At 42.8% G+C, this 15,992-nt stretch overlaps 1 protein-coding gene across 5 annotated transcripts in view; it reads right to left on the reverse strand.

The window, feature by feature from the left end:
* APBB2 (amyloid beta precursor protein binding family B member 2) overlaps positions 1–14,704 on the reverse strand; it is a 329,064-nt gene extending 314,360 nt beyond the window's left edge. For all 5 annotated transcript variants that reach the window (XM_054029786.1, XM_054029785.1, XM_054029778.1 and 2 more), the window contains exon 1: positions 14,255–14,704. The gene's annotated coding sequence lies outside the window, so the exon portion shown is untranslated. The remainder of the gene's footprint in view (positions 1–14,254) is intronic.
* Positions 14,705–15,992: the final 1,288 nt, after the last annotated feature.

Raw genomic sequence — 15,992 nt, forward strand, 5'->3', positions numbered from 1 at the left:
TACATTTTCTCTGTTATTTTGAGTTTGAATATTTCTGTACTCAGAGCAGTAAGTTTAGTAAATTTTAAATTCGTATCAGGACTTACAGAACTTCAAAAAGGGATATAAAGAATCCATGTAGTGAAAGCCCCTGGGATCAGAAATTCTAGAAGCAGGCACAGAGAATGCAAAGTTTGATAAATATTCATGTAATAGGGCACACAGACGGGAAAAAAAAAAAAAAGACATGTTGCTTTTTTAAAAATAACTCGGTAACCAAGTATAGTTTGTAAGAGGATCTTGCACATATTTCAAAAATAGCACATGTACATGCTTTAAAAGCATTTACTGTATTTGGATTGAATTTTGTGAATAAAACAGTATGAACATTTTATTTTAATATCTCCTCAGATGGCTATCAAGTCAACATAAATAGATAAGTTATATATATAGCTTTCATTTTTCGTGGTTTATTAATTTCAATTTTGGGGATGTATTTTTTGCAATTTTTGACATAAAAAAAGTGGGGTTTCAGAGCTCTCTTTAGATATACTGTAATGAATAATGCATATTATAAAAGCACAATAGGGAACCTCCAGTGCACACTACCAGAGTCTACATGGACCATTTAACATGCAATACATTAGTGAGCTTTAGAAATCATACCCCTATAGCCTGCATTACTGCGCCACGTAGACAAGCCCTTAGATGCAAGTAACCATTTCTGGGGGTTTTCCAGTGTTTATGGGATGAACACAAATTTCATTTTTATTTATCTACTTATTTATTGTATCACAGGTATTTTATTGTGGTTTATCAATTAAAACCAAAAATCAGAAGCCCTAATTATATACAATAAATCTATCCGAATCCCCTGCATTTATACAAGGAAAAAGACTGACGAATGAAAGAAGTAGGAGTAAAACTAACTTTTTTTTTCCTCTTTTCTTTTTTTAAAGATTACTTATATTCAAATACATTTAGGAACCCCAGATTCCACCTTCAACCATTTTTATTGTTATACTTGATAATTCTTATCCTTTAAATTAAGAATAAATTCCAGATTTCTTCAAATTTTAACAGTTTATTTTATATACTATGACATTTTCATATGCATATTTAAGTTTTCTGAAATCCACTCCCCTATTGATGGTTCCAACACTATTCCTGTGCTTCAGTAGGACATTTTTGCTATCATTGGTAATCCAAATGGGTTTCCCAAATTCAAAATTCCTACCCTTCCAAAAGTTAAGTTAAACTAAAACAAACTCCTCTTGATATTGTCCTTTTGATATATCATTGTTAATAATTCCTCTACATACAATGCCTCTGTGACTTTTTAAAATAATTTGTTGTGGGAGAATAAAAAATGTTTTCTTAAAGGCCAGAAAACTTATGTTGAATGTTTTTTTTCCTAACAAAAACAAAGCCCAAATTCTGTAGTCAGTTACATTAGTTTAAATAGTCTAGATTTAAACAGAAGATTTTGGCTACGTATATCAGGCATGATCTTTCTTATATAAATCCATGCCCACTGTCCTTTACTGCACAGTTCAACTAAACTATGTACATCTATGTGTGTTTTCAATTTCTTTCTTTACCAACATTTTTAATATCCTTCCTGAGGTGAGGCTTCTACAATTAACTGGATCCACCCAGTTCCTTTCTTAATGATGGGAATAGTATATAAGTCACCTTCTGGTCTGATACTTCCTGTGTCCTTTGTAAATATCAAGAGTACTCACCAAAGGCTGTACAGTTTCCCTTGTTACAGCCTTCTAAATTAGGAGATGCACGGTATGCATCTGGCACGGTTAACTTTTAATAGTTCTATCTGCTTTACTTGTTCAGTTGCACTTAATTCATCTTCCTGTGTACCATGAAAACATATCAGTCTCTCAGAAGTCAACTTCCACCTCTTGTGGGAATATGATGACACAATTAATTCATTTACGCCTTGAGAAACATCATCCTCATTTCTCACTAAGTTTCTTGTCCCTCAAATATCTCTATTGTCATCTTGCCCATTGGCTTCATATGTTCTCAAATAATTCATTATTTTTCTCTTTACTTCGCTACATTTTATTGTTACCTACTAAATTATTTCACAGATCATCTCTCTTACAAACAACACAGGAAACCTTCCCAACCTTAGTCCACCATTTCAAGATTTCCTCTTTCAATAAGACATCTGCTCTTACATACAGGGCTGGTATAAGGGTATATCTCCACAGTGGATGTTAAAGTGATGCTGGGGTAGCACTTTAACGTGGCTGTGTAGTCGCAGCTCCAGCGCTGGGACAGAGCTCTCCCAGCACTGTAATAAAACCACCTCTGCAAGGGAAATAGCTACCAGCGCTGTATCACTGTCTACACTGCCACTTTCAAGAGCTGAAACTTGTATCGCTCAGGAGTGTGTTTTTTCACACCCCTGAGCAAAGAAAGTTTCAGCACTGTAAGTGGCAGTGTAGACAAGGCCTAAAGCAAGTGGTTTGTGTGTAACCATGTAAGTCTGAGGCTTTAAGACTCCTCTCACCTTCATTGCCAGACACACTGCATCTAGCCAGGACAACTATATCCTCCCACACACTCGGAAGTCCCACTAAGCAAGTTCTGTGCTTGTGACAACTACAACACACACACACCTCTTTCCATCCTTTTCGACCCTGTAAGCACCACTGGCAGGATTAGTACATTACCCTGTAAACTCTACAGGGCAGCAACTGTCTCCTTGTTATGCATTTGTACAGTGCCCAGCACCATGGGGCCCTGTTCCCTGACTGGGACTTCTAGGTGCTACCATAATACTAATTATTATTTAATACTTAATAACTGCCTATGTGCAGTCAAAGGCCTATGGAGACAGTGGCAGTCAATCAGGAGAAAACTGTGTTCTCTTCAGCTACTCTCCCTACCTGCTCAAGGCCTACCAGCCAGTCAAAGGTCTATTTACTCTGTTGCCCTCCAAACCATCTTGGGCCTGATTTCCCCTTGCCCTGCATCTCATGTGGTCACTTACGCCAATTCAAGGACAGCAAAAAATTCTAACATTTTGATTTGGGGATGTTTTATACCCAAAATTCACTCCTTCTGCATTGGTGTAAATGATCTCACAGAGGCAGGGCAAACAGAAAATCAGGTCCCTGATGTCTTCTCCCCACGGGTCACCAGTGGGAGCAGATGTTTCACTCCAATCAACCCCCCCTAGTACAACAAGTGATTAGCAGCCTACAACAGCAAGTGATTAGCAGCCTACAACATGCCACTTTTTCTGACATATCAATAACCCAGTTACAAAGCATTCTGGGACACCTGCACAACCACACAGAGCCAAGAGCTCTGGTTTTCAGGGGGATTTTGATGGCACTACTGAAGACGGTTCTCACTCAGGCTTGTCTACACTTACAGTGCAGCTGCACTGCTGTAGTGCTTAGCAAAGACACCACCTACGCTGATGGGAGATCTTCTCCTATCAGCGTGGGTACTCCACCTCCCTGAGAGGGGGGTAGCTATGTCAATGGGGGAAGCCCTCCTGTCAACATAGCACAGTCTATACCAGGGATTAGGATATTCTACACCCATGAGTATGCAGTTATTCCAACATAAGTTTGTAGTGTAGACCAAGCCTCACTCTCACCCCGAGACTACAGGCGGACAGACACAGAACCAAGCCAGCCAGGCCACTTGCCTTCACTCCAGAGACTCAGATGGCTCTGCCTAGAAAAAAGCTATACTCCCATTCCAGCAAACACATACACAGATGCTTAACCTGACAGCTGTGAGTTGTCCCAAACGGAACTTTCCTATTGAGGGTTCCCCCATTGCTTTCCTAACTCACTCAATGGAAGTACTCACATGTATAAAGGTCAGTACATGTGCATGTGTTTTCAAAAAGTAATTGCTTCAGGCCGTTATCTTACAATCCGCTTCCCTTCCGTCACCACCAGAGGAGTCTCCCGTTACACCAAACTCCAGATCTTCACCAAGCTGACAAGAGAACTACCCTGCTACTACTCCAGTCCAGGCAAACTGCAAAATGGAGGCATTTGTGAATGGCAATTGAGCCATACTGTGAACTTATTTTCTAGAGCAATGTCTTACAGCAGTGGTTCTCAAACTGGGGGTCACCACCCCTCTTTAAGGGGGTCACCAGAGCTGACATTAGACTTGCTGGGCCCCAGAGCCGAAGCCAGAGCCTGAGCCCTACCACGGCTGGTGGTGGGGCTCAGGTTACAGGCCCCTCACCTCGGGCTGAAGCCCTTGGGCTTTGGCTCCCCCACTCCCCACCCGGATCAGCAGTGTTTGGGCAGGCTCAGACTTCGGTCCCCACTCCTGGGGTCGTGTAGTAATTTTTGTTGTCAGAAGGGGGTGACGGTGCAATGAAGTTTGAGAATCTCGGTCTTACAAGATATAACAAAATGTGGTGATTTCAACATGATAGAGAAACCTCTGCAATGAAAGGAAGGAGAAGGGAGGCCTGCATCAACAATAGGGAAGAAAGGAGTACAGGAAGCATGCATACATAGCATTAGTCTAGGCAACCTATGGCACGCGTACCGAAGGCGGCACGCAAGCTGATTTTCAGTGGCACTCACACTGCCTGAGTCCTGGCCATCGATCCCGGTGGCTCTGCATTTTAATTTAATTTTAAATTAAGCTTCTTAAACATTTTAAAAGCCTTGTTTACTTTACATACAACAATAGTTTAGTTATATATTATAGACTTATAGAAAGAGACCTTCTAAAAACATTAAAATGTATGACTGGCACGCGAAACTTTAAATTAGAGTGAATAAATAAAGACTCAGCACACCACTTCTGAAAGGTTGCCAACCCCTGGTCTAGGTCATGTGCAGGGGAAAAGGTGGGGATGGTTCCCCTTTAAAGTCCACCTTAACCACCAGGGATGTAAAATATTAAGCAGTTAAACAGCTAACCGATAGGTATTAGTCTTACCGTTAATGTAATGCAGTTAACATTTAAAACAGATTCACAAAATTAATTTACCACTTTGTAATATCTAATGTGCACATTAAAAACGCCGCAGCAATACCTGGGGCGGGGGGGTGCTGGAGCTTGTGGAGCTCTCGCAGCTCAGGGCACTGCTGAATCAGCTCGTGCCTGGCGGAGAGGGCACTGCTTGGGGCAGCCCGGCAACCACCCCGGCTCTGCTTCTCTTGCAGCTGGCTGCAGTAGTGGGTCTGCCAGAGCACTTGGATCTACCCTGGCACCGCTGCTCTCCTGACAGTGATCCGCCAAACAAGGTGCACTAGGCAGCACCTAGTAACTGGGAGAGCGAGGGGTGGGATCAGAGCAAGGCACGCAGCGCCCAGCCACATACACGCAAACGATCCCCCAGTCCACTGCACTCTGCCACCCTGCCCCTCTGAACGTGCCACTTCTTCCTCCCAGTGTATAAATACTCCTCCCCTTCTGCTGGCTGAACTTGTTAATGATATAAACCAATATGATTGTAATGGTTTAAACGGGTACTTTTAAAAACTATATTTACATCCCCAATAACCACTACGCGTCCTCCCCTTTACCATATCATATGGGACCCTATCCCTTAAGAAGCAACAACAGGATTTTCCCTAGGTATTTTAATAGGTTGGGAGCAAGCTGTCAAAGTTTCCTAGTGGGAGGGGAAAATATAAGAGGTTTAACGAACAATTTAGTTGTGTTTATTTGAACTATGGCAAAAAAATGTGAGGGAGCCTTTCAAGGAGAAGAAATAAAACCCAATAGCAGTTTTATTGCTTATAATATTTTGGAGGCAGCTCTGAAGTTGGGGATTACAGAAGTTTGCTAATGACCCCATATATCTTACTTATAGCACAGCCGGCCTCTCTCTTTTACCTATCTTCCTTTTCCTGCCAAGTAATTCCATTATTATTGGCCACATAGCACATTTCCAGTACAACAAGCTTTGTGGACAGGAAGAAAGATACCACAACCAACATTTTCAAAAATGGGTATCTCAACAGTCATTTAAATAAGGACTGAGGAGCCTATAGGCATCCTTTGACAACCCTGACAGTGGTCTCGGTCTCTGGCCTGAGGATTTTACAATCTAAATGAATACATTTTAGATGAAGGACGGGACGTAACAAAAAAGCTAATGACTAAGCACTGAAGTCTGACGCACATATTGCTAGTTCCACTTTATTTTTGTGGTGGTGTGTTTTGTTAATTGTTCTTTCTTCCAGCAACTGTAAGACTGGAACACAGAAAACTAAAAAGTAATTCATCTTTACTACTCAGTCACTTGCTTTCTGCTACATCCCATTCCCCAGCCTTCATCATCTCTCTTTATCCTCTGGCAGACCCACACCCTCCTGTGCACAGGGCATCTACCAGTTCTACCAGTTACTTTGGTCTTGTGCTGTTCTGTTCAGGCTTTGTAGTGTCAGGTTGATGATGTAGTCATCATCTACATGTTGCCTATTTAGATTGTAAATTCCTTGCGGTAACATGTTTTACACCTAGATGCTAAGGAGTTTGGTGCAGTATAAGTGCCATAGATAGATTAGACCTTGTCTTCCTACTTTTTTTTTTTATAAAGCACCTAAGACACTTTTGAGGCAACATAAATATCCAAAGTTGAATATTTTTATTAATACCCCTCTTATTGCAACCAGACAGATTTCAGTTATATCTATATTTTATTTTTTTCCCCATGGGCCTCGTGAGAGTCTTTCCACTGTTTCCAGTGGGCTTTGGATGAGGCGCTATTTACATATGCCATCTGATCTCCTATTTAATACTCCTTAGTGAGGTAATGAATGGCAATTAAAAAGTCTTGCATTCTCTTAGTCATTTAAATAAACTTTGTGAAGTTTAAATCGGGATTTAAAAACAACATAATGGAAAATAATCAGATAAACGTTTAATTTCCAATGCAAGTGCACACTTCCCACTTACCTTGCTCCCCAGTCAGACCCATTCTTTTTTCAGCATATTTTCTGTACCCCTACACAACTCACAATTCATGGGCAGTTTTCCAACTGCCACTCAATACAGTACCTTGCTAAGAAGCATTATTTCATAAAAGTAAATAATGTATTATCATTAACACAGAGTCAAACAAATGTTGTCTAGTAAAACAAAACAATGTTTTAAGTTGTTTGTTTATATGACGATATGCATTAATATACAGAACAGTTCATCATCAAGTTATGAACTAAGCAGTTGGCTATTAAGGACTCTATATAGTATCTCCTGCCACCATTTAAGAAATTATACTTGAGAGGTTTCAGATAAAGGGTTGGTTAATTCCTACCGATATTAGTGGTGCCAAATTATTACAATTTAATGTCCACTGACTGCATGGAGAGTGGTCTTGCCAGTGAATGGTACAAAAGAACAGCATGCCTCTACAAATAGACAACAATATCAAAATACTATATGTAACAACTTTAAGAGTTAGTCTCTTCTGCTGTTAAAAACAAATTAAAACACAATTTTTGGATTAACAAATTTACAGATCATTTAATATCTACCACTTTCTCTCCTTTTGGAAATTAAGTATACTCACTTACACTCCATAATTATACTGTGTGCAGAAAAAGAGAGACCACTACTAGCTAATAAACATATGAAAAATTATTCTTTACTGAACATAAAATTCTGTGAACCACATATTTTTAAAGTGGCAGCATCAAAAATATACCAGGTGTATTTTTTTAAAAAAGATTTCTTACATTTAAAAAAAACAATAAAGCACTGGAAATGTTCCTTTTTGTGACTTTTTTAAAAATTCAGTTGCACCTATGTTTTAAAGTCAACTGGAAAACTGTTCAAAAGCATATCATTATGGCAAAATTCACCTACAGTTTCCAAAATCAAAGTTTTACCATGGGGCAGGCAAGTCTGCTTTGTCTGTGGGAGATACCTAAAACATACTACGGTATAGTAGAAAACAAACAAAACAAAAACAAACAGTACAGCTTGGTTTCCCCGACTAACAAGAATCAGTGGATGAATCTAAACTGATAAATGACTGCTGTGTTTTGATGTGATCACACCAGTACTGCAGTGAGATTTTACACGGTAATTTTAAAGCAGTGGAGTCATGTGACATATGACAGTGTATTTGTAAGGCTCACCCAAAGGTTTGCTTGGAGACAATTACCACTGCAGGAAGAGTTCATAGTGTGTTTGAATCAAAACATGGTCCACATTAGGAAGTCTCTGTTTTAAAGAGTGTTGGAGCTAAATAATTGTTTAATCACTAGAAATGAGCAAATCTCTATCAAATATTATTACTGTTGCAATATACCTAAAATTAGACCTAATTGTTTACATTCATAAATAATTTCCCCAGAGTAAACTATAGCCTACTCAGTTTATCTACCCCAATTCCAAGGCATCTATAAATGCATCAAACCTAGAGCTCAGACCACTAATTTAATGGGTAGACCATGTCCCCTTAATCATCCTAATTCATGTACAGACTGCATATGAAAAAAAATAATTCTTCTCATTAATCTTTTATACAGAGATGCAAAGTTGGTTTCGACTTCACTACTGAACAAGTACACAAACAAATACGTTTCCAGGGAGTGATGGCTCAGTGGTTTGAGCATTGGTCTGCTAAACCCAGGGTTGTGAGGTCAATCCTTGAGGGGGCCATTTAGGGATGGGGGGGAATTAGATGATTTAGTTGGGGATTGGTCCTGCTTTGAGCAGGGGGTTGGAGTAGATGACCTCCTGAGATCCCTTCCAACCCTGATATTCTATAATTCTAGTAAACAAAGTAGCTTGGCAAAATTTTAATAATCTACAAATGGAAGTGGGTAATTGGCAAAACACAGACAGCATGTGCTAAAAGTGGAGCTATGCAACCTCAGATCTCAAAAAGGGTTTGGCCTTTTAGAACCTGGAAAAGCAACCTCCAAGGACAGCCCACAGTGCTGCAAGTAACCGAGCTGGTGATTCAGCATCAACACTGTTTCCCACTGAGGTCTAGAGTCTGCAGTCTGATCTATGCAAGTAGACTGCTGCACCCATGTGGAGCCCCACGAACTTCAATGGGGCCCTCGTAGTGGTCCGCATCACAGGTTAAATTGCAGATCAGCTCCTAAGACAGTATTGAACCAGCACCTCAGGATCTTTCAGAGATGTAAAACTAAGTCCTCTTCATCAAATGGCACTTTTTGCAATGTCTTGGTCAAATTTCACTGTAAGTGCATCCCTAAAATTCTTCATATAGTTTTGATTCATGTCCCCGCCTAAAAATTGGCATGTACTGTTGCCACCCCAAAATGTTTACTGCATTCCAACCAAAGGGGGCTGCATTTCAGTGGTATATGAACCCTGTTTATACCAAAGCTAGAGAGTGCTTTAAGCCCTTTCAGGACAAAAGAAACTATTATAAAAATTAAAAATTATTAAAGCACTGTAACCTATCATTCTAGATAACTTGTCTTATCTTCTCTGAATTATGGGCATTGATATAAATTCCACAAGCAAAAACTCAAATGGATTTTTTTCAAAATTTATGATGATTTTACTATTATCTCTGCCATCTTCTAGTACAGAGGTGGGCAAACTATAGCCCACAGGCCACATCCGGCCTGCAGGGCCATCCTGCCCAGCCCCTGAGCTCCCGGCCCCTCCCCACAGCCTCCGCTCACTGTGCCGGTAGCACAGTGGCGTGACTGGCTCCAACCAGGCGAGGCGGCTCAGGGGCAGATTTACAAGTGAACACAGGGTTCCCTGGCATGGGCCCCCCAACAACAGGGGGACCCAGGGCCGGGCACTCGGGCAGCTCAGCTCTGGCGTACCCCCCATGGCAGGGAGGGGCTGCACTGCGTGGGCAGGGGAGCAGGCAGGCAGTGCAGGGAACATGGACGGAGGACTCAGAAGGAGCACTGGGCGGCCGCGCAGCCGGCTGGAGAGAAGCAGCGCTTTGAAGGGGAAACTGCCGCTTCTCTCCGGCTGCGTGGATGCCCCTGCTCTTCCTGAGCCCTCCACCCATGTTCGCAGGGCCACATTCCGAAAGGGGCTGGGGAGGATAAGGGGTGGGGTCCCGGGGGGGCAGTTAGGTGACAGTGACCAGGGAGGGTTGGATAGGGGATGGGGTCCTGGAGGGCGGGGATCCCAGGAGAGGGCGGTCAGGGGACAAGGAGCAGGGGGGGTTGCATGGGTCAGGGGTTCTGAGGGGGGAAGTCAGGGGGCGGGAAGTGGAAGGGGGCGAATGGGGGATGGGGGGCAGGCTGTTTGGGGAGGGCATAGCCTTCCCGGCCCTCCATTCCGTTTTACAACCCCAATTTGGCCTTCAGGCCAAAGAAAGAGTTTGCCCACCCCTGTTCTAGTAACAACATCATCTGCACCATTGCAGGTAAAGGTCAACCACCTTTCCATTACAGATTTCTTTTTTCAGGGATTTATAAGTGAACCGGGATTTATAAGAAGCTGATACCCAAAAGTCAATTTGGAAACAAGTTTTTAAATTTTCCCCTGTTTATATTTTTAAGTCAGTTCAACAAGTTACAAGGGCACATAAGAAAGTTTACCATTCCAAGTCACCTCTTTGCACATAGTTGTGATTTAAAAAGAAGTTTCCAAGCAATTAGGTATTGCTATGCCCAATTCCTCAGTAGTTTGGTGGGAAAAAATTCCAACTACCAAGATATTTTTTTGGAAGTGGCTACTAAGCATGCCACAAATCTACATCTCAAAATAATTTTAATAAAGCAAACATAACTATACATTTTAAAAATTGGTCCAATGTCTATACCAGTGGTTCTCAAACTGTGGGTCGGGACCCCAAAGTGGATCACGACCCCATTTTAATGGCGTCACCAGGGCTGGCTTAGACTTGCTGGGGCCCTAGCCCAAGGGCTTCAGCCCTGGGCAGCAGGGCTCAGGTTACAGGCCTCCTGGCCTGGCAAGGTGGGACTTTGGCTTCTCCCCCACCCTGCCCTGGGTGGCGGGGCTTGGGCGGGCTCAGGCTTCAGTCCCCCCTCCTGGGGTCATGCAGTCATTTTTGTTGTCAGAAGGGATTCACGGTGCAATGTAGTTTGAGAACCCTGGTCTACACATTAGATACGTGAGATCCAATATGGTACCTCTGAGCAATTTGTTGTGTTTTTTAAACAATGTTATTAAAACAATATTACCAGAGAAAGACTACATTCCAATAAGTATGTTATCTCTGTTTCAAACAGCCAGATAAGTATCCAACCAAAAAGTATCTGGCTGTGGGTAGATATAGATATTGTATGGTTTACGGGCATTGTACAGTCTACCCAGCATTTCTCGCATGCGGCCACCAGGGGCTTTTCTTGCATCCACAGCCTCCTGGGCAGTGGGGGGGGACAGGGTGGGCACAAAGCAGTGGTCCCTCCCCCAGGGCCACCAGCAGGGGTTGGACCCTGCTCCCCTCTGGAGAGACAAATGCTGGAGGAGCAAGCAGCTAGTGAGTTCCCCACCTTCCTGGGGACAGTAGGGTCAGCTCCAGCCCTGGGGTGGTGGGCGGCAGGCTCTGGCCACGGGGCTCCAACCCCCGGCTGCAGGGCACACCCCTGCATTGCCCTTGGCCCCCACTGCCTCCGCCAGCCCATCATGCATTCTCCGCCCTCTCCCCCCAATCCCACCTACCAACTTCCCCATCCAAGGCTTAATTTGTTCCCAGGCTTGCCAGGACTGAGTAAGTCTGCTGTGAAATGTGGTATTTATTAATATCACTTTTCACAGTCACAGACTTACTAATTAGCAGTCTTTAAAAATAAATAATAATAATAATAATAAGGCAAAAGAAACAACAAAAAAGACAAGAACCTGCAAGAGCACCTTTTTGTGTTTTCATTCTGTTTAGGTCCAGTAAAGAATAGGCAATTCTACATTATTTTTATTATTGAGTCTGCAAAAAGAGTCAACAAATTACAATGATTTGGACATATGTATATGCATATTTATTTGTTTTTCCTAAAGTTAAATTGTCAGCGAGGCCACCAGCAACAGTTGGTGGCTGCACTTTGGGGCCACCATAAATTTTGTTGTGAGAACCCCTGTTTACACTATATCAAGTATTGCTATTGTACCTTTCCAACGTGGAACTTCACTTTGTCTCCAAGTCCAAAAGACTTTGATTCATCCTTGTTCCTCATTTGACAGATAAAGGTGATGCAAGACTGATGAGTCAGTCAGCTTATCACCATCTACAGACCAAATGTCAGAATTAATCTTCACCTTGACCCTGCTTCTGCTGAAACCCTTATTTCATGCCATCTCAAGTACAGAAGTTCTTTCTTTACAAGCTTCCTAAATTCCTATTCTCTCTAATTCAAATATTGAATCTGCCTACTCCGAGTCCAAATCCATACTCCCTAGGGAAGCACTGACTTCAATGACAGCAGAATAAGTCTCTTAAAAGTACAAGACTGAGCCACATCCCATCCTCATCTTCACTGGCTTCTCATGGAGTCAGCCACAAATCTGAGAAACAGAACCCAGGTCTTCTGGCTTCAAGTTCTGTGTTCTATCACTGGGAATGCTACCCATGCTATTTTGATCTAATCTTGGTTGTCTCCCAAATTGGGAATGCCACATTTGCTTGAGCTGCTTTACTGATTGAGAATTCTTCTCAATTCTAAACTCACCATAAAACTATTCTTCTTCCTGAATAGTCTATCCTTCATTCATCTTAATTTCACTCGTAAAAAAAAAAATAAACCTCATTCCTTCAAATGATAGATAGAAACTACTTGGATTTTTGTATGGTTTATTTAAAATGGTTTTTCCATGCAAGGAAGTTAAAGAGTTATTTTGTCACAATGACGTCGTGAAATGCTCACTACTATGGACTCTTATTTATTGAAATATGTTACATTCTCATTTTTAAAAAGACTGTGTTAGATATACAGAAAATAGTTTTTAGTACAATATTGTCAGCTAATTCTGATGCATTCAAAATAACTAAAGCATGAGCGACACCAGAATGATGACAATATCAGATCTAGAATTAATCGATAACACATGTTGACATGGCTCTAGAGGACATACAGTGCCAGCAGCAGCTAAAAGTGATGTATCCTTATCTGGGTTTTAGAATCCTATGGCATTTGCAGAACTCAAGGTGAATTATTAAGATTTACTGTGTATGTGGTTATTGTACTTTATGACTACTAGTGTAGTGAGTAATTGCTTTGCCTCCACAAGTTTGAGGCTTTTAACACTATTTTAATGTCATTCTTTGTATTACATAAAAATGCAAGCTTTGTGATCCCTATCTCACACTTCTAAACAAGTTCAACCCAATGTCAGAGCCATTGTGTCTGTTTGGGGCTTTTCAACGCATGTCCATTACGCAATTTTTACTGTTTCATAAAAACATCTCTAAAAGACTGTAAATACTTTGAAAAATATAAAGGGCTAGAAGGGTCTAGTGGAGACAATGACAAAAAAAATCCCATACACTTCAGTGGTGCAGGTTCAGGCCCTATATGCTGGATAAATAAAACTGTAGCATTTTTACAATGGCCAAGATTTTGAAATTACTTAAAACTTGGCTAATAAGCTGTGCCTTCTTTAAATAAAAGGAAAAGCCAAATTCCAAAACACCCCAATATGCATCCAGGGGTCACTTTCTTCTACATTCACTGTTCAAATGACTTCTACATTGTGTGCGCTCTGCACCACCTCTCGGTCCTCAGATACTCATCACACCCCACTCCTCTTCCTGTGGGCCTCCGCACGGATAAGGCTGGAGAGGAGATCGTGGGCTATAAAGCCAGGTCTACTGGAAATCCCTTTCACTTCCTTCTCCCCCTCATTTCATACCTAGAACGCCTAATCTCCCCCTTGCTTTTTAAGCCCCGCACTTTCCCTTGCCCTCACATCCCCCCCGGGGACAGCTCAGCTCTGCCTGGCTCCTCTGCTGCGCGCACACACATGCAGGGGCTGCGGCTCCCGCCCTACCCCCCGAGCTGACGGCCAGGAGAAGCAGCCAGTCTGTGGGGCCGGTAGGACAGAGCCGGTGATGTCCCCCCCCCACCACCTTCCCCGACCCCGGGCGCGCCCTGCGCCCACAGCTGCTGCAGGGAGAGCGACGGTGAGCGAGGCGCGTCCACCGAGCACGGGGCACCGCTGCTGCAGCAGCTGCGGCTGGCGGAGAGCGGAGCCCAGGTTCTCCCGCGGGCGCAGCCCCACCGGCACGTCCTGCCCTTCCCCGGCTCGCCCCACGCACGCGCCGAGCGCAGCCCAGCGAGCCCAGGCGAAGAGGAGCCGGAGCGCACCTGGCCGCTGCGCTCTGCCTCGCCACACTTACCCCTGCGCCTCCCGCCGCTTGCGCTGCTCCCTCCTCTCGCCGTCTCTCGCCCACACCACAGGCGTCCAAAATCAGCTGCGGGATGTAGCCAGCCTTCCGGAAACGCTTTCCCAGCTTGCTGCGCTTAGCCCAGGAAACAATTCCGGCCTGTGGCTGCGGCTGCGGCTCCTCCTCCTCCAGTCCCTCCTCCCTCGCCACCGCCCGGCGCAGAAAGAGCTGCAGCACCCGAAGCGTTGGGAACGTGGTTGACTTGAGTCCTCTGCCTAGGAAGGAGGGCGACGCCCTGTGTTTGCTGCTAGTTTTGCAGCTAGCCGGATCCTGGGAAGATCAGGCTGCGGGGCCTGGCTACAGAGATGAAAGGAAAACAGTAACAACGTGTTTGCTACCAGCGCGATCTTCAATTTCTGCAAGAAAGATTTGAATCTGCCTGTCGTCTCTAAGGTACCCAGCAAGCGGGTATCTGAGCACTAGAAACAATAAAAGGTATTAAATCTGCGTGGGTGGGTGTGTTTCTCCTTCTCCCAAGAATCGCCCCATGTCTCCTCATATCTTCATGCCTGAATCTTTTGTGTTTCACTATAAAATCCTTCATTCCCAATTTTCAGTGTATAGTACATTTCTATAAATAAATATACTCTAAGGGTCACCCCCTTGTTTGTAGGGCGATCCTTTAACCAGTCTAATCCACACTACAATTATTCTGGAAAAAAATGATTGAGACATCCAACAGTAATACAAATAGGGGCCACCCAACACCACTTTATAAATACATTAGTGTTTTCATATTTCAGTGTTTCTATAATTACATAAAAATAAATACAAAAAAATCTTCCTCTAATGCAACATTAATGTTAATGTAATGTTATTAAAATAAACAGTGAGATTTTAAAATATGTTGGAGGGATACAGCACCATGAGTTGCCAGTCTGTCATAAAATTCACTGGCTCTTGTTATAGGTTTGTTTCTCTCTCCGTTTACTTGTGAAAATAAAATATGTGTTTGTGTGTATATGTTACACACACCCGTTTTGTTTTATAATTCTGATTAAGGTTGCATTCGCCTAGTCAAAGATGAAAGGTGGTGTTTCTAGTTCCTGTTGCTTTTCAGAACATTTAAGAGCAACAATTGAGTCTTGCTGACCTAAAGATTCTGTACCACCACCTTGATGACTGGAGGGGCAGATGCCTACAATAGTGACTATGGTCACTTCTGCCAGTATCAGCTCAGCCTTACCAGGGTTGAATTGAGCCAGGTGCCCTTCCTCTAGGAGCTTATTTACATCAAGGACAAAGACATGAATTAGTGTCACCTATATATTGCAGATATTAGAGCTTAAGGCACCCTATTATTTCCCCTAGCAGTAAATCAGATGTATTGAATAGGAGGGGAAACTAGAAATAAACCTGTGGATCTCTGCAAGTGGAGAAGTAACTGTCCATTACTACCTTCGAGGGTCTAACCAAGAGGTACAAGAAAAGCCATGTTAATGCAACTCATTTAATTTCACCATCTCTCACAAACAATACGTAATAGTAGACTCTTTGAAGGTTGCTAGGAGGTGCAGAAGATGAAATGGACATTTGTTTCTTGTCCATTAGTATGAGATTATCCATCAGTGCAACTCGCACCATCTTATCGTACATGCTTGTACTGTACATAAAATAAAAATACAGTCCAGCCAGTACTTTGTAACATTATTTATCTGCAGCATTAGTACTAATTGGACTACTGCAAGCC

The sequence above is a fragment of the Malaclemys terrapin genome, chromosome 5, assembly GCF_027887155.1.
Source record: "Malaclemys terrapin pileata isolate rMalTer1 chromosome 5, rMalTer1.hap1, whole genome shotgun sequence".
NCBI lineage: Eukaryota > Metazoa > Chordata > Testudines > Emydidae > Malaclemys > Malaclemys terrapin.